General features: G+C 35.0%; 1 long non-coding RNA gene across 1 annotated transcript in view; it reads right to left on the bottom strand.

Moving 5' to 3' along the window:
- LOC143442427 (uncharacterized) overlaps positions 1-18,119 on the bottom strand; it is a 587,780-nt gene that overhangs the window by 369,273 nt on the left and 200,388 nt on the right. The window lies entirely within an intron of this gene.

Genomic DNA, 18,119 nt, shown 5'->3' with positions numbered 1-18,119 from the left:
AAGATTTTTACTTTAAATTTTTAATAATATGTACAAACAATATAGGACTAGAATTTTAGTAGTAAAATTTATACCATTAAAAAATTGATACCCTTTTCTTCTTTAATGTGCCAACTTTCCTCTAAGTGATAAATATTATTACATCTTTAAAATATTTTTCCTCTCATTTTTTTTCCTTGCCGCATTTTGGTAACATATATATGTGACCCATATACACATTTGATAATTTTTAAATATGCGAGAACACTAACCCTCAAACATATATAAAGTTTTCAATAATGAAAGGTATTTTGTGATATTATTATTGTTTTCTCTGTTTTGAGGAGCATGAAGTAAGCAATGGAACAATATTAACTAGCAGCATAACAGGTAGGAATAAATCTCAAAATACGTGTTTTCATAATTAAAACTAATTGCATGTACTGTAGCAAACTGCGTTCTGCAGTGTAATTAAACATACTTAAATATATTAACTCTATATACAATTAGCATAAATTATTGTGCTTAACAATTTCAGTGTACACTTGAGGATATTATGATCTTTATCAAAGCAGGATACCATTATCCAAATGGATAATGATATGGTTTTAAAAGTTGAGATATAATTATAACATCCAGAGAACCTCCAAATTGAAAGTGTTATGGGCAATTGGAATGATTTGTTGAACTGCAGGGAGATTTGAATTTGTTGATTTAAAAGTTGCAATTGAGCATTAATACTGTCGCTTTTGCTAAATTGCAGTCCTGGGTGCTTTTGCTCAATGTTCTTTTCCAGATTTATTAATTCATATTACTAGACTTTTCTTCAAAAAATGGTATTGTAAATACTTAATTAATTTAGAGTTATTACTTACCCAAGTTGAAAACATAAACATTTTATTTTCTGTGTTATTTATTAGTATAATAAATCCAGGAAATAGACTCTGAATTCCTCACTGACCCAACATGTGTTTTAGGTGGGATCTTCAAAAAGCACCATAGTGTAAGAAAAAAACACCTGCCTAGTCAAACTTACATCAGAGAATTGTAACTTTGAGTTTGATTCTAAATTTTGTCACTATGAAGGCAATGATTAAGAGTCAATTTAGAGAAAATTGTATCTGATAGCTATGTATGTAGAATATATATGTATAAAACATTATCAAAATATTTAAATAACCCAGTTAGAGAGGGTGGAGTGGGTATAGAAAAAAACAGAGATTTCTCAAAAGATGAATCTCAAATGGCAGAGAAAATTATAAAAATGTCCAACCTACTTAAACATCAGGAAAATGCAAATTAAACCTACTGTGAGATTTCATCTTACTTCAGAAAGAATGGCCAAGATTAACAAAATAAATTGTGACAGGTATTAGCAAGGATGCAAAGAAAAGGAACACATACTCACTTACTCTTGGCAGTAATGCAAAAAAGGAAAATGACTGTTGAAAACAGTTTAAAGATTTCTCAAGAAGTTGAGACTCAAGCTATACCACTCTTGGGCATGTACCCAAAGGTCCGTCCATTCTACTACAGAGCATCTTCTTATACTTTCATGGCTGCTCTATTCATAATAGCCAGAAATTGGAAACACCCTAAATGTCCTTCAAATAATGAAAGAAAAATGAAATGGAATACTTTTACACAATGAAATATAATTCAGCTGTTTTAAAAATGAAATTATGTATTTGAAGGTAAATAGATGGAGCTAGAAAAATCCATCCTAAGTGATGCAATCCTGAAATAAAGAACTACTATTGCCTATTTTCTCTTATATTTGGATCTTAGATTAAGATTTACATATGTCTGTTTACATTCAAATAACAATATACATTAGATATTTGGTATGGAATTATGGGAGAGGATAGAATCTTGAAAGAGATGTGAAATAGGATATAATGTTATGAATCCATAAATGGGAAGCTAGATTAGAAAGATTAAATAGGACGAGGTATATGAGGGAAGAGTAGAGGAGGTAATATGGGGATAGATAAATATGACAGATATTTCAAAAACCACATCATAACCTAATGTTGTAGAAATTTCTAAAATATATAAATTTGTGAAAGGTACTTAAAAGGAGTTACTACAAAATGTGGGAGACACCATCTCAACTAGACATCTTATGACACTAAAATAGCAAACAAACAAACAAGCGACAAAACAATCAAATCTCCAGTACCAGGAATGGGTTATATCTTTTTGAATTATTGGTCAAAGAATTCCTATAACCTCTCTTAAACATCACAGACAATTGACAAAATTGTTGGTTGTTCTCCAAAATCTGATGGTAATACCCTGTTGCTGTCAACAACACTTTTTCCTAATTTGTTTATTTATTTACTTATTTATTCACTTTACATTCTAATTGCAGCCCTCCTCCATCCTCTCCCCAATTCCAACCTTCTCAGCACCTTCTACCATCCCCTCTCCCCTTCTCTGTGGAACTCCTCACACACCTGAACAACCCACCCTGGTACATCAATTCATTTCAGGACTAAGTGCATCCTTTTTCACTGATGATAGACAAGGGAGCACAGCTAGGGAAAATGTATCCAAAAGCAGGCAACAATTTGAGTCAGAGACACAGCCCCTGCTCCACTTGTTGGGGATTTACATGGAGACTAAGCTGCACAACTACTATATTTGTGTGGGGACAACACTTACTTACATCATTAAAAACAGAAAAAAGGGAGGTGGGGCTCAACCCCAACTAGAAATTTCACTCCTATTGGCTTGTGTCCTCACAGTGGAAAGAACATTACACATTATTGTGAAGAAGAGAAATCACAAATATCACCCAACTACAAACTCTGTGACCTACAATAGTAATTTGTCCACAAGTTTATTAGTGCAACAGGGGCATTTCTGATTGGGACCTATACCTGGCACTGGTAAAGTTGCAAGGAATCTGAGATTAGGTATAGTATGGGCCTTGGGAAAAGCCTATTATTGCTATTTTGTTAAGGGAACACAGTATTGAAATGACTCCAAGTGAGATACTGGTATACACATAGATTAGGACCTTTCGCAACACATAACAAAGGAAATACTTGTTGTAGTAGATGGGAACTAATGCAAGACACACAACCAGGCAATGAGCAGAGAGTAAGAAATGTTGAAACACTCAAGTTATAAATGAGATGTTTTCATACAAATCACCACTCTCTCATGGCCCAGGGATCAATGCAGAAGATGAGACAGAGATTATGATAAACATCTGGGAGATGACTACAAGGAATCAGATTCCTCCAAACACAATAAGACTGATAAATATATGACCTCACGGGTGTGATGATGTGTGTTAGACCTGCAAGGTTTCAAGCCAGATTGAGTCTCAGATTTGAGAAGGGCAAGTGGATCTCACCCCACTTATAAATACAAGTAATTATATGCAATTGATACCTATTAGGAAAGCAAAAATCAGTTTTATTCAGTGGGATGACACTAGGCACAACAACTAAACTCCACGGTACCCTGGACACACATAATAAATTTGACACACATAATGAATTCTTTGGTTTTTCTGTTTGTTTAAATTTTCATTTTCATTTTGAGAGAGACAAGTAGAAACAGAGACAGAGACAGAGACAGAGAGAGAGAGAGAGAGAGAGAGAGAGAGAGAGAGAGAGAGAGAGAGATCATGAAGTCAAGTGTATAGGGAGTATTGGGGGAGTAAGGATTTTGATCAAATATTGGATGAAAAATTCCAATAATAAAGAAAAGTAGACAACTTGTCTATTGATTCCCTTTTCAAAAACATTAGAATGCCATTGCCTCACAGATTTAAAATTCTACTTGATACCCAGCTTAACAATGAAAAGATGAACTCACCCTTGTGTTTCTACCCATTATGGTAAAGCATGTCTTGAAATATTTAGAAATCATCACTGTGTACTCAGAATGAGGATACAAATCTCTCTAGTGTCAACAAAGTAGTTTGACTTTGAAGACAAGATTATGTGAACTGGTGAAGTAAAAAAGATAATAAAAAAAACGCTGGGCTTTCAGAGGCAGTGTGGCAGTTGGAGGATAAAATGGCATACCAGAGAGAATGGAAGGAGTAGTTATAAATAGATCAGATCATTGGCATCTGTATATTCTATAATCTGCCTCCTATTATTCCTTTCATTCTTGATTTTAAGCAGTTGCACTTCACTAACCAGTTCTTTAATTGTGTAGGGAGTTAGTAAAATATGTGAGTTACTTTTTCTTTCTTTTAAACAAAAATAAAATTAAAACATAATGTTGAGATAATCTTGTAGGATATCCCATTATTTTTAGTAAGTTTGGAATACTATACTATTTAAGTGGAAAATTGTTAACATTTTAGTTAAAACACATAGAGCATTTCAAAAGAACCAAGATTACCAAGAATTGAATTTCTGTTTATATGATGACAAACATTACTAAGAAAGATGCTGAAATTAAATCAGAAAGTATTTGAAGACAACCTGAATTCAATACAAATTTGATGGATTATAATTGTTTCTACTGTCGAGAGACAAATATTTAAATTATCAGATTATGCAAAGCACAAAAATAATGCTAATAAGCTGATTTTTTTTAACCTATCTTTTAGTTGAATATAAACAACAAGGAGAGAATGTTACCCTCCAAGACCATCTACTGTAGGACCATGAAAGGCAGCTTGAATTCTGGTTGAGCTAGGTTTGAAACCCCAGTGACCCAACAGGTGACTCCACAGGGTCCCATGCAAGGGAAAGTAGGTGTTTGCAGTTCTCCTATACTCCAGGATCCTGACACAAGGCGATAGCCTTCCACAGATTTATCTCTTAGTCATGTAGGGCAACCCCCCTACTAGCTCCTCCACAGGTAGAGGGTGTGACTACAGGTCTCAAGACAGATCTCCATATTAATGAAGTACCTAAAGGCCAGAGGGGCATAGCCAATTAAACATTCCTTCCCAGATCCTCCTCCCTGCAAAAGGTATTTAACCTCAAGCCCGCCCTAAAATTACTGGGGTATAGTTTCTCATCTACTTTCCACCATGACAATAAACATATTAAGAACATGAACTGTTTGTCTTCTTTGGGATCTGCCATGCAGAGGAGGCCTTCACCTACAGGGCTGCCGTATAATCTCTTATAGAAGAAGACCTTTCTGCATTCCAGGGCACAGCTGGAGCTTCTCCCCATTTTTTTCTTCTTTGGCCAATCCAGTCCATATGCCCCCACTTTGTTCTTGGCCCTTCAGAAGCTCCCATAGCCTAAGTGGGTGCCCATGAGCCTGAGAACCAGGTGAGCTAGCTCCAGCTTCCCTGGGACCTCAGACAGTGCTCTCCCACCCCCAGAGCAGGGCCCTATGCTTCACGTAGCCAGACACCCTGGCTACATGGGGAGAGTACAGTCAAACTTCCTCAGCCTCTGTCTCCATGAGTAGCCCTAGCCACGTGGTGGGACAGACACGGTCCGGTCCACACTTTAACCCAAAAACTGGTCCGGGACCCACACTTCAACCCAACAATCTAAATAGCCTCTACACGGCTTCATAGAAAGGCTGCAGAATCTAGTAACAGGTGGCTTCATCATCATTTATTCACAAAAATCAAAATGCATGATTTTTCTTATGAATTAAATTTAGAGATTAGACATGTTACAAACATTTTATGATAACTGAATTAGAATACAAGTAACAATCTCTGAAGCTCACAAGATGCTGTTGCTATGCACAAATTGCCCTTCACCGTGTTCATCTATCCTACCAGTCCATATGTCAGTCCCGGGATCTGTTGTGTGTCTCATTAATCACATGAAGCCTTTGAGAATCAAGTAGGAAGAAAGGTTAGGATTTGAGTACACTTTGAAACTCTGATCTCTGTGAAAACTAAGGAATGGATGGCTCTTAGCAAGAATGTGAAACAAAGGAATATGCAGATGAATTCAAGAATTTAGTATAACTAGTGGGTGATAATATTTACACTGTTCCCAAATATATTTATGAATTCAGAATAATGTGTGGCAAATGATACATTCTTAATAAATAAGTATAAAATCCACAAAACCCTAATTGACACTTTGTGTGTGACACTTGGGTATTAAACCTATGGACTCATGTGTGAGACTAATGTACTCTACTAATGAATTATATCTGCAATTCCGTTTTGATTATTATTAATTTAAGTTTGTGAAGTTCTCCTAGAGTTAAGATTAGACTGGACGATGCAGAAGTATACACTTCAATATCTCCAATTCACTTACCATTCCGAGAATTTGTATAACTTGCTTTTGTTAAAATAATCTGATAAAATGGAAACTTTATTGTTATTGTTGTTTATATTTCAGGAACATGTTCAGAGAATGCAGACCATGGGTGTGGACAGAGATTGTAGTATTATGTTAAAGTATTCACTGTGTAGGGTTTCCTTTCTTCTGGAAACTTTAGAAGTAGTATATGACATTAACAAGTCGAGTATGTGCATGCCCCAATAAAATGTATTTTAACCAATACTTCTCCATTTGACAGAAGACAAAACCAAAACCAAAATACAGTCAAGTTAAATATATTACACAATATCTTGCAACTTAACCAGGTTTTAAACCAGGACATCTGATACTGGAGTCTTCTCTTAGCCACTCTATTTTGTTTCTTTTCTTTCGAAGTTAACAATATACTAAAATGTTCACAACTGAAAATATTGTACTCATTTAATTTCCATACTTCAATGTATTTTCTTACAGAAGCAACACTTCTTGTGTTGCCATACTGAATGGAGTTTATCACTCTGATTAGTCCTCAGATTCCATTGTGTAGAGCAGTGCTGGCTTATAGTCGAACAAGTAAGGAATCTTCTCATAGCTTTGGGCACATGAGAAAAATTCAGTAAATAAATAAACAAGAAAAATCAACATGTCTTAATCAATACTTTATTTAATATCCATCAGAATTTTGGAATAGCTATTCCTTGTCCTTTCATTACTGAGGGGATGAAGGTAGAAAGTTCAGGAGTTTCTTGGGTGCAACATAAGATCTTGCCTTGAAAACAACCTATCAAATACTTAACAGTTAAATAGTTAAACATATATGTAATCATATTTAAAATAATTACAAGGAATTTATTTCAGTTCTAATTGAGTGATTTCCTCATTTTGGGTGGCAATTTTGCTATGTATAGAAAGATAATAATTAAAGTAAAATGTTTAAATGTTTTAGAAAGATCCACGCATATCCTCTACTCAATTTCCATGGCTAATGGAATGGGCAGAGGGCTAGTAAGGTAAACATGGAGAAAGGAATATGTTGTTGAATGCTAAGAAAAGGAGTAAACATTCATGTAGTTTTCATTATAGATTTTTGTTATCAGAAATGTAAAGAAAAGAAGAACAAAAGAAAGAAGAGAGGAAGGGAAAAGGAAAGGGAGGAGGAAGGAAGGAAAGAAGGAAGGGAGTTTGGAAGGAAGGTAGAAAGGAAGGAAAGGAGGGAAGGAGAAAGGAAGAATGAAAAAAAAAAGAAAGAAAGAGAGAGAGATGAGAGAGAGAGAGAGAGAGAGAGAGAGAGAGAGAGAGAGAAAGAAAGAAAGAAAGAAAGAAAGAAAGAAAGAAAGAAAGAAAGAAAGAAAGGAAGGAAGAAAGAAAGAAAGAGATTCATACTGCTTTACTGGTTGGGTGGAGGTCGTTGTCTGACATGTGGGAGGCATTTCTTTGGCTGATACACCACACTGGAGTGATGCTCATGCAAGATATTACAATTATGCTTGCTGTGCTATGTGTAAATACAGGTGGTTCCTGCATTATGCTATGATACCTTTATGGAAACAAATTTGAAGTAAAACAATAGGAAGCAGATTATATTCGCCACACTCTCACATATTCTTCTTTGGTAGCACAAGGATGAGAGCTATAATTTTGACCTCTAGGTGGGGCTGACACACCAGCTTGACATTTGCACAAAATGAAGTTGGGAGTTCCATGTCATTGTGGCTAGTAAAGCTAGAAAGAGTGAAAGGAGCACTGACTACAGAAAACAAAATAAAATGAAATGAAACAAAATTTAAAAAAACGATATTTTTATTTAAGCATCTAGAAACAATGAAATTAGAGAGCTGTGTGTACAGTAGCATGTTTTTTACACTAAATAGTGCTCAATATACAAAATTCTGGTGTTTTATATTTTCTTAGCTTTTTACAGGTATTATGTAAATTGGAAAAGCACCCCAAAGAACAGTTAGCAATGTAATGAGCCTACATGAACTCATAATGGTGTATACTGTCATTCACATGTAGCCTCTTTATGTGTGTTGATGCTATGCAAATAAATATCCCAAATAATAATTCTTCTTAACAAAATAGAATTGATGAAAAAGTTAGTGGTCAATAACTTTTGAAACTGAAGTTCATGGTATACTATAATCTGTGTAGGGAAAGCTGGGCAGAAGTTATCTGTAAAGACAAAAATGTTTGCCCCTTCAACAGGGGTGCCTCTTCAACTGGGTGCTGTGTAGAGTAGGTGCTGTTCTTTTGGTTACGGAATATTAAACTTTGTGCTTTTATATATGAGTATTTCACTGGGATATTAAAAAGATGAAAAATATCAGAGAATGTAGCTTCATATGTTCTGATCCTGTAATAAACACAGACTAGAGGATGTCCAGGCCTCTCCTGATTTAGTAGGATTCATGGAAAAGATTTCACTTGTACAGTTTAGAGGGAAATTAAAGCAAAATTACAATTGTACCAAAACCTTTAAGTATATTTGGAGATTAACTTAGAAGCCTTAGCCAAGCTCAGATCATCTTCTTGTTCTTTATTCTAATAGAAGAAAAGTTGTCAAGGGTCTTACACATACATTCCACCATCTATTTATATTGCTCTGCAGAGTTGCCCTTGTATTCAGCTACTGCATCATGGCAGATAACTGTAAAGATGTGAAGACTACAACTCTGCTGGACACCTACCATGAACATAAGCAATACGTAGGTTAAAATGAAAGTAAACCCAGGCTGTTAGTTCCAGGCTAGCCTGGAGCTACAGAAAGTTCTCATAAGAGAAACAAAGCAGCTAAATCCTTAGGAAGGAGAGAAGAAATGAGAAGGCACACTAAAGAGGAAACTGTTCTCACTTCTACCAGGCTCTTCTGTACTTCTTTCCAGATTCTCTTTTTCTACAATTCCCTAAAATAGAAGGAGAGTACTATCTTTCAAGAAATATGTAGTAGATCATAAAGGGGACTAAGGCAGAGCTTAGCTAGAATTTCAGAGAGAGAGTACTATCTTTGTGTTACTTGATTTATATAATAAATGATTTGAAGTATATCTGTTCTGTATATATATCATGATATATCAGTATATCAAATATCTTGCAGATATTTGATGATAGAAAAAATAGTCTATGTTGTTGGTGATTAGAGTATCGGTCATTATTGCCATCAGTTATTGTTTGTTAATATTACATGTACATGTGGACAAGCCAAAGTGATTGCAGTGCTAATGGATCTTTTTGATTTCTGATGGATAAGTACAATTGAATGCAGGCAGACTAGCCAACATATTGTATATGCAGTTCTGACACACAAGGAAACAAATATAACATCATCAGTTTTCTCCTTTGTATTATACTCATAATTAAATGTGATTAGTGTAATTTTACAGTTTTCTAAGAAGGAAGGAAGATAAAAATAGACTAGCAATCTAGTTTCTCAAATACAATATGGTGGACCTAGAAATTCATGGTGTTAGCTGAATGTTAGCTGGATACAAGATGGATGTTTCTTCTATTTTTTAATCTCCTCTCAGTTTTTAAAATGATACAGCATGAACTTTGCAATAGCCTGAGCTCACAAGTTAAAATAGTGGTTATAAATACAAAATATATTGAAGCCAATGGATTTTATGTAAACTCCTCAGTTAGGGAAGCCTATCAAGGGTCAGTGCGATTAATATAACAGAGGTTTAATTCAAAACAGAAAAGTTCTTGGTGACAACACAAAGTCCTGCTAAGGATTGTGAAGGGATTTTATATTGCCACCAAGGAACTGTAGTTTCACCCAGGAGAAAGCACAAAGATGTATGACAACATCTTAACCAGGTCTCTTAGACAGGTAATTGTATTTATGTATTAGAATGGAAGAAATAAAACTTGGTCTAACAATGTCCCATCTTGGAAGGGTACTGTAAGGGCACATGGCACACTGTGATACAGAAATTAGTAATTCACAGAGGCCCATTTCATGTGATTTCCCTGAGGGCATAAGGAAAAAGCAGTAAGATCTAATAATTAAGTCCTAGAAACAAGACTGAACAACCTACCCATTTTGGTGGTTTCAGTTTTACTTTTTATAAAGATTGTGTTTAATTTTCTTTAGTTATTCTATATAAATTAAACAATTATTATGATACAAACAGTTTTAACAAAGGTGTGAATTCTGCCAAATACCAATTCTAACATCAAAGCAGCTACCAAATAGTTGATATCCTCCATGAGACAGAGCAACTTTTTTTAAAAAAAGGGCATTTAGCTTTGTAGAATATATTTTATTTGCCATGAAACAAGGAACTTAAGTAAGAGCTGCTGAAACTCTTAGGTGGTTTAGCACCTAAGATTCAACTAACCTTTCGATTTTGCTCGATTTGCATATTATGTCTGTTTTTCTAGAAGATGAAGTATCAAATAGAAATGTAGTGTCCTCATCCTGGCAAATTCATAGCAGGGTGTGAAGAGAGGGAAAAGAGTGTACAACAGAGATTCTATGAACAACACACTGTAATTACTGCTTGAAATACTCATGACATCCCAGCATGCATAACTCTCTGTGTGATTAGGGCTGCAGAAAGGAAGGCAGATGGTTTTCTCAGAAGCATGGCTAGTAGGAAAGCACTGTTGGCTTGTTTGCCCATATTCTAATCACTAGATGCTGTCTACTTATCCCAAGTCACCTTCTTTAGGAACTACATGCTGGGCTGGATCAAAGGTCTGGAGGTCAGGTAGGGGAGTCCACATAGTACTTATTGCTTCAGATTATGTGGTTTTTGTTTCTTTGTTGTTGGATTTTGATGTTCAATGTGTTACAGCACTTGGGCCACATGCAGAAATATCTGATCAATCTCTAGTTACTTTCCCTCACCACTATAAAACTAATGTTATGGTTAATATTATTTCAAAATGAACAAAATAGACATACAACTCAGAGCTAAATTAGAACAGTGTAGTCAGAATATCACATTATCAAAGAAACCATAGGGTACAACATGGTGGTTCTACATCCTTTGCTTTCTCCCTTTCAGGTTGTCCAGACACTGCTACACACTGGGGTAAAAGGATGAAACAATGTCTATAATAGGCAGGAACCCAGTTGAGCTGGAAGCGAGTTCAGGGGAGGCAGAGAAGAGCTTCTATGAGGATCTTATTGTTATAGCTCATTTTGGTGAAGGCCTTCTCCTATGATCTTGAATAAAACAGCTGTCAGAGATGATGTTATCTTGTGCATATTTCTTTATTCAGGGTAGACTAATTCGCATAGATGTTATTTGGGGTAAAAACCAAAGGTTATATAGTTTTGGTGAAGAGGATGAGAATATCCATGGTGGGCAAAGGTACTGAAGGCTTAAGGTACTGATATGTCTCATTAACATGGGGAGACATTCAAGGAACCTATGTGCCATTTCTCTTCCTCAGGTGTGGAGGTCCAGGATCCCCATTGAAGTGGAAGACTTGATAACAAAGGGAGTCTACCCTTTTGCATCAAGCTTAGGGCTGTCCAGTAATGTCAGACTTAGACCTCCTTAGCAGCAGGGATTCCAGGCACAAAATAAGAGTGAACGCTTCTGTTGAACTGGTTCTCAAGGTTATGACCATCATTGTGTGACTGCTGTAAAAATGATTGTGATCATTCCCATCATACACAGCTTAATAATGAGTCAGAGAAATTTCAAGAACAGGTCGTGAGCCACTGAGATGCAGGCTGGTACCTACTAGACATACCCAAGACACACCTCCACTGCATACAACTTATGGCAGAGATGTAGTTCAGAATATTTTTTTCTTTTAATTGTTTTGTATGTGTTCTGTAACCTCTGACTTGCTTTTCTTCTTATTAAAATTATTAATTGCAATAATCAGGAGAAGAATGTTTAAGACCACCTTCTTATAAGTAAACCACCTGAGTAGGCTATCCTAAGTGAAAGTTGATGCATTAACTTAAATTTCAGTGGATGACACTTACTGAGAAATAACAGATTTTCTCTGGGTTATTATTTGTAAGATTTCTCTGATATGATTCAATTCATAATGCCTAATGTCATCAGACGGTCAATGTTTTGAATTAAGGGTCAAATAAAGTTTACGTTCAATATGTAGGGGTCATATAAAGTTTAAGTTTTATATATATAAATATGTAAATTTTCTGAGGTTTGACATTGATAAACATGTATACACAAATAAGCTGAAGTAGGACAGTTTAGATTAGTCATCCACGAATCTAACATTCTGGAATGGAGGTGCCAAAAGACCTGCAGACTAAGGTGTGCATTATAAAAATATTGCAAAATATCTGCATAAATATTATTTGATATCAAGCTAATATGATTACATATGTGTAAAATATATTTTACCTAGCTACAAAGTTTTCCTCAGGTTAGCCTGAACAATGTTGAGACTATATCAATTTATACATATATCCACATTGCTTAATTATATTTAGAGAAATATAATTTAATCATTTAATATATTTTGCATAGGGGATTACCCAAATTATCACTTGAATATACAATACGCATATATTCCATTAATGAGATAGTTTACAAATTGTTCATTTAGAATCTTATGGTTATGGGATACATATGATATTGCAATATATGGCACAATATGGCACATGACAATTGTACATGACAATGTAATATGACAATTTAAGGCATAGGTAGATTATAAAGGCCTAGGTAGGTAGCTATTACTTGTCCAGCCTGCCATTTTGTGCTGTTACTAATATTATAAGGAAACTTTCTCATATATTGTTTCTGCTGTTACTAGGAACCTTTCTCAATCCCAAGTTGACTACATATTCTGTTAGGGTCTGTGCTCTTAGAAACCAATCACAATAGAATAGAAGTCAGTTGGAACTGCTTTGTATAGTTAGCCACAATAAGCATGTACCCAGAAGTAATTGTGCACTTGTGTATTATCTTTTATGGTATTTGCCTTGCAACTTGACCCTGGGATGGACCCGAAAATAAGCAAGGCATCTACTATTATTTAGAAAAAGTTTTCCATGTTGAGTAGGAGTCAAATAAAGTTTAAGTTCCCAAGAACTTTGAGAACTGACATCCTACTTGGCAGAAAGAGACATAGATAGGTAACTGACATCCTGGTTAGACAGTTGAGACTTGAATGTTAGACAAGACTCCTACCACTATTGAATATGCTAAACTATGGGAGAAGGATAAAAGTACAATAAAGACATGTTCTTCAGTAAATCTTCTATCTCTAACTCTTGATAGGTGGAATAACTTAGCACATATGTTTGTGAATTTTAGGCTTAACATCACTAGAAGATTCTAGCTGGGGGAGGGGTCACAATTCAGCAGCCTAGTTTGCGTTGTGGCTGTATTCAGTCAGTCATGAGCTGAATGTTCAATAAACTCTCCATGTCTGTGGTTTCTGTGGTTTGTGAGGTGACTCTTGAACCCCAATGACAATAAGGGTAGTTACACTTCCATCACCTAAATTCATTCTCTCTCTCTCTCTCTCTCTCTCTCTCTCTCTCTCTCTCTCTCTCTCTCTGTCTCTCTCTCTCTCTCTTCCTCTGTCCTATCTTTAACTTCACCATAATCCTCCCTACCTCTTACACTCCTAACTTCATTCTCTTTTCTTCTTTTCCCCTTCATCTCAAAAACAAATACAAAACCAAAAACAAGACAAGTAAGACAAAAAAAATCATAGAATTTATGTTGTTTTGGCCAACTATGCCTGGATATGGAAACAACCCTAATATGTGCTTGACATACCCAGTGTACCCAGTGATCCCGGAGAAACTTTCTCCCTTTCCCAGCAGCTATCAATTCCAATTTGCTTATTTAGGTGTGTGACTTTCTGTCCACTGCACCTTTTCAGTGTTAGAATTTTGTCTAGCTTGAACATGTGCAGGTATTGAACTTGCTGTGTTTGTTTCTTCATTTTTTGTTTGTTTTGTTTTGTGTTGTTTAAAGTTTATAGAAAATTTTTAGAGATTCCATGAGGAAATGTCTACAGCTAATAAACACTTCAAACTAAATTGTAAAATTAGGACGCAAACATCAGTTCTCTTCCTATAAACACATGACAATAAATCTGAGAAATAAATCAGTGAAACAATACTTTTCACTATAACCACATTAAAACAAACCTTGGGATAACTCTAAGCAAGAAAAATACTAGTATAATAATTAAAAAAAAATTTGCGAAACAAACCCAATGAACACAAGTGGATAAAAAGATCTCCCATGTACATGAATTGGTAGTATTAATATTTAAGAAACAATCAATCTACCAAAATTAATTACAAAATCGATGCAATCCCCATTTATATTCCAACACAGTTCTCCTAAAAAATTGTAAAAATAGTGTTCACTTTTATATAGAAACACAAACACAATAAAAAAGCCAATCAACAAAAACCAAATAAATAAAACAGTATAGCTAGAGCAATCTTGAATAATAATATAACTGAGAAAATCAAAACAGTATTTTTTATTTGTATTGAAACTACTCAAAACTGTTTCTCATAGAAAATTTGAAATATGCAATAAGTTATTCATAAATATAATCACTCTAGTCATTGTTCTAATTTGCTTTCTGTTGTAATAAAACATGTAGAGAAAGCAACTTCAGAATGAAAGAGTTTATTTCACTTATAAGACTTGGATCATTACTAATATATATCAAGGCAGATACTCAAGGCAAGAGTTGAAGCAGAAACCATGACAGAACTCTGTGAAAAAGTGTTCCAGACTTCAGCTAAAAGCAGACCTTAATTTGTAGCTCTGGAACACCTGTTATATAATGGCATTTGGCTAGGCCCTCCCACATTAGAGATCAAGACAATGCCTTCCCTCAACACACACACACACACACACACACACACGATTGTAACAATCCCCTAATTCAGATGTCCTCAAGTAGTTCTGGGTTGTGTCATGTGTCAGCTGAAAGTAATTGAAGAGAAATTTAAGCTTATTACAGGTAATCAACTTTTGTTTATTCTCTTTCATTACCTACTTTTCTCAGCTTACCGCTATCATGCTCTTATTATAATATTTTAATTTTTATTAATCATTTTATTCGTATACATTTCAAATGATAGCCCCCTCTCATTTACCCCCCCACAAACCCCACATCCCATCATGCCCCATCCCCTCTCCCCTTTGCCTCCATGAAGGTGCTCCTCTACCCACTCACCCACTCCCTTTTTGCTGCTCTAGCATCCCCCTATGGTGGGGCATCAAGCCTACACAGGACCAAGGTCTTAACTACTAGATGGTTAATATAAGATATTAATATTTAAATTTTCTTATACTTTTTCATATAACCCCTAGCCTCTTTTACAACCATATCATGTAATTCAAAATAAATTTGTTCAGCTATATCAAACTTAGAATTATAATAGGATTGTGCCTTTTGGTTAAAACCCTTTCCCTATTTTTTTTTGCTTTATTTTTATATATTACTTTCAAACTGTTTCAGTTCAAGTTTTTCTAATACTATTTACACCACTGTGATTTAGTTTTTTCCTCCCTGGATACATCACTTTGTAGTGTTTTATCTTTCTCATCCACCTAGGCTATTTCTTCAGGTGAACTGATTCTGCTAGAACTTGCTATGGTCTTCATTTTGAAATATTTTTCTCTCTTTTGTCAGGAATAACCTGACCTCTAAGTCCACTTCTCCCTCTTCTGAGTTTACAGTTTTGGTTTGATGTAGTATATCTCAAGATAACAACCTGAGAAAGACACAATTGGTCATTTTATGTGACAAGGCAGATGACTGAAAATACAATTTCAGTGTAGAAAGCATTTGGGGTACTATTGGAGATATTTTAGTATCTCTATACCTACCTATACCTATACCTATACCTATACCTATACCAATACCAATACCTATACCTATCTCCAAAGCAGAGACCCACTGCCATCTCTCTTTGGTTGTGTGAGAAGGGCAGACTCCACTTTGATTCCTGGTCCTCCTTTTTATCTTCTTTATCTCTTGGGTTATCACTATGACAGAACTAGTTGGTTGGATGATGTCATTCTAATAGCAGGCAGCAATTTATCAGTAAGAATCACAGTGAATAGATATGTGGGAGGAGAGGAGTGAAATCAGGGCATTTGAGCAGAGCAAAGTCCACAGAAAACCACTATCAGGTACTGTGTGGAAGCATTGGCAGAGAAGTAGATGTTAACACGGGAAAGAAAAGAGGCATTTGGAGAATTTTAACACTGATATTAGCCTTTTCCACTTTGAAATACATCCAATACAGATTTATTAAAACAATCATTACTGACATAGATTCACATATACTCTGTTAATATTTGATAATGTATTGAGTTATTCTTGTCATTGACTTTATCCCTATTTTTGACAGCATTAGACTGCTGTTGAGAATGGTATAAATATGTCATGAATTTAAGTTTACACCAACTTCTCTTATTTTTAGAATATTTTGATGTGACACTCTCTGTATAACTTATTCCTTCAATGAGGAAAAGCACATGTATGGTTACAGCTCTTATACTGATCACTTCAAAAGCAATGAGATCTATCTGTACTTATAGCTCCACACTCAGTCCACTATTTCTACCTACCAGCATTTTTAGAGATATGCATTTTCTTTTAACTTATAAAAAAAACCTTAGTTTGCAGTAACCTGGCATTTTAATAGTACTCACATGCATAACATCCCATTGTTAAAAATAATGAACATATCTGAGTTACATATCATATATGCATACAAGTGAATATGTAAAGTTAATTTATATTTTAAATTGATGACAATTATAATCATTATAAGTAAATATATGGCCAGTGAGCTAAAATTTCAGAAATCCTAATTAGACTATGAGTAAACCAAATAGGACACTCAATATTCCAGTGTAAAAATTTAATTTGAATTAATTCTATGCAACAAACTTAGTTTATGTTTTCCAGTATCTGCCATTGTCTTTGTATATTTCCTGGCATCTACATTGTTGAGGACAAACTACTTGAATCCTTCTACATATTTACCTTATTAATATAATAAACTTACCTGAGATTCACTGGACCAACATTTTCCTGGTGAGAGATGAACATGTAAAACTCATAATACTTATGAGCTAAGATTAAGTCCTCCCTCTATTGAATAGATACCAAAGTGTCTAGACTCCTTTTTCTTCTTTGTGTTCTCTCACATCCATATACACCCTGATAAATTTTGTTTTCATTTCTCCCTACTTAATCTCCCCATTACCAGTATTTCATTCTTGTCTCTTTCTTGAGAAATAGGCACATTCATTTTAATGGTCTGGCTCTATGTTTCATGTAGCTTTAATTGTCAACCTGACATAGCCTAGAGTAATATGGCAACTGGACTCTCAACTGAAGGATTGCCCAGATTAGTCTGGCCTGTGAACATGTCTTTGTATATTGTCTTGAATTTTAATTGATAACTTACAGCAACCTTTTGATAAAAACATTACCTTGGCAAGCGGTCCTCCTATTTATAATGAGTCGTGGGAAGAGCAACTAGACTCTTCATTACACCTTTTCCCATCTACTTTATTAATTTGTGTTAACAACATGGTCTCTTTAACTCATATCAGTGACAGCATGTATGAAGTAGATTTTTGGTCTAGGTTTAAGTAAGCATTTGCAGGTCTTATTTAGTTCAAGCATCTTGTTCTTTAGTTCTTCTGTATTGAAAACATTTATACACACATAGCTACATAACAAAACACATGAGAGTTCTACATGCTCAAAGCAAATACTTACAAGCAACTTTCCCTTTCTCCTTATCAGAAAGACTCTTAAACTTTGTGTTAAAGGTCATAATCATAAATCAGATAGAATTGAGTTAAAGTGCATAATTTGAAGTTGCAGGCAATTGCAACATGAGAATCTGTATCATGGTTGATTGCAGTATTTGGACTTTAGTCTTCCTTGGAAATACTTGGCTGCTTT

Source organism: Arvicanthis niloticus, chromosome 5, assembly GCF_011762505.2.
Source record: "Arvicanthis niloticus isolate mArvNil1 chromosome 5, mArvNil1.pat.X, whole genome shotgun sequence".
In the NCBI taxonomy this organism is placed as follows: domain Eukaryota; kingdom Metazoa; phylum Chordata; class Mammalia; order Rodentia; family Muridae; genus Arvicanthis; species Arvicanthis niloticus.
Note: the sequence above shows the minus strand (reverse complement) of the source record. Positions and strands in the feature narration are given on the sequence as shown.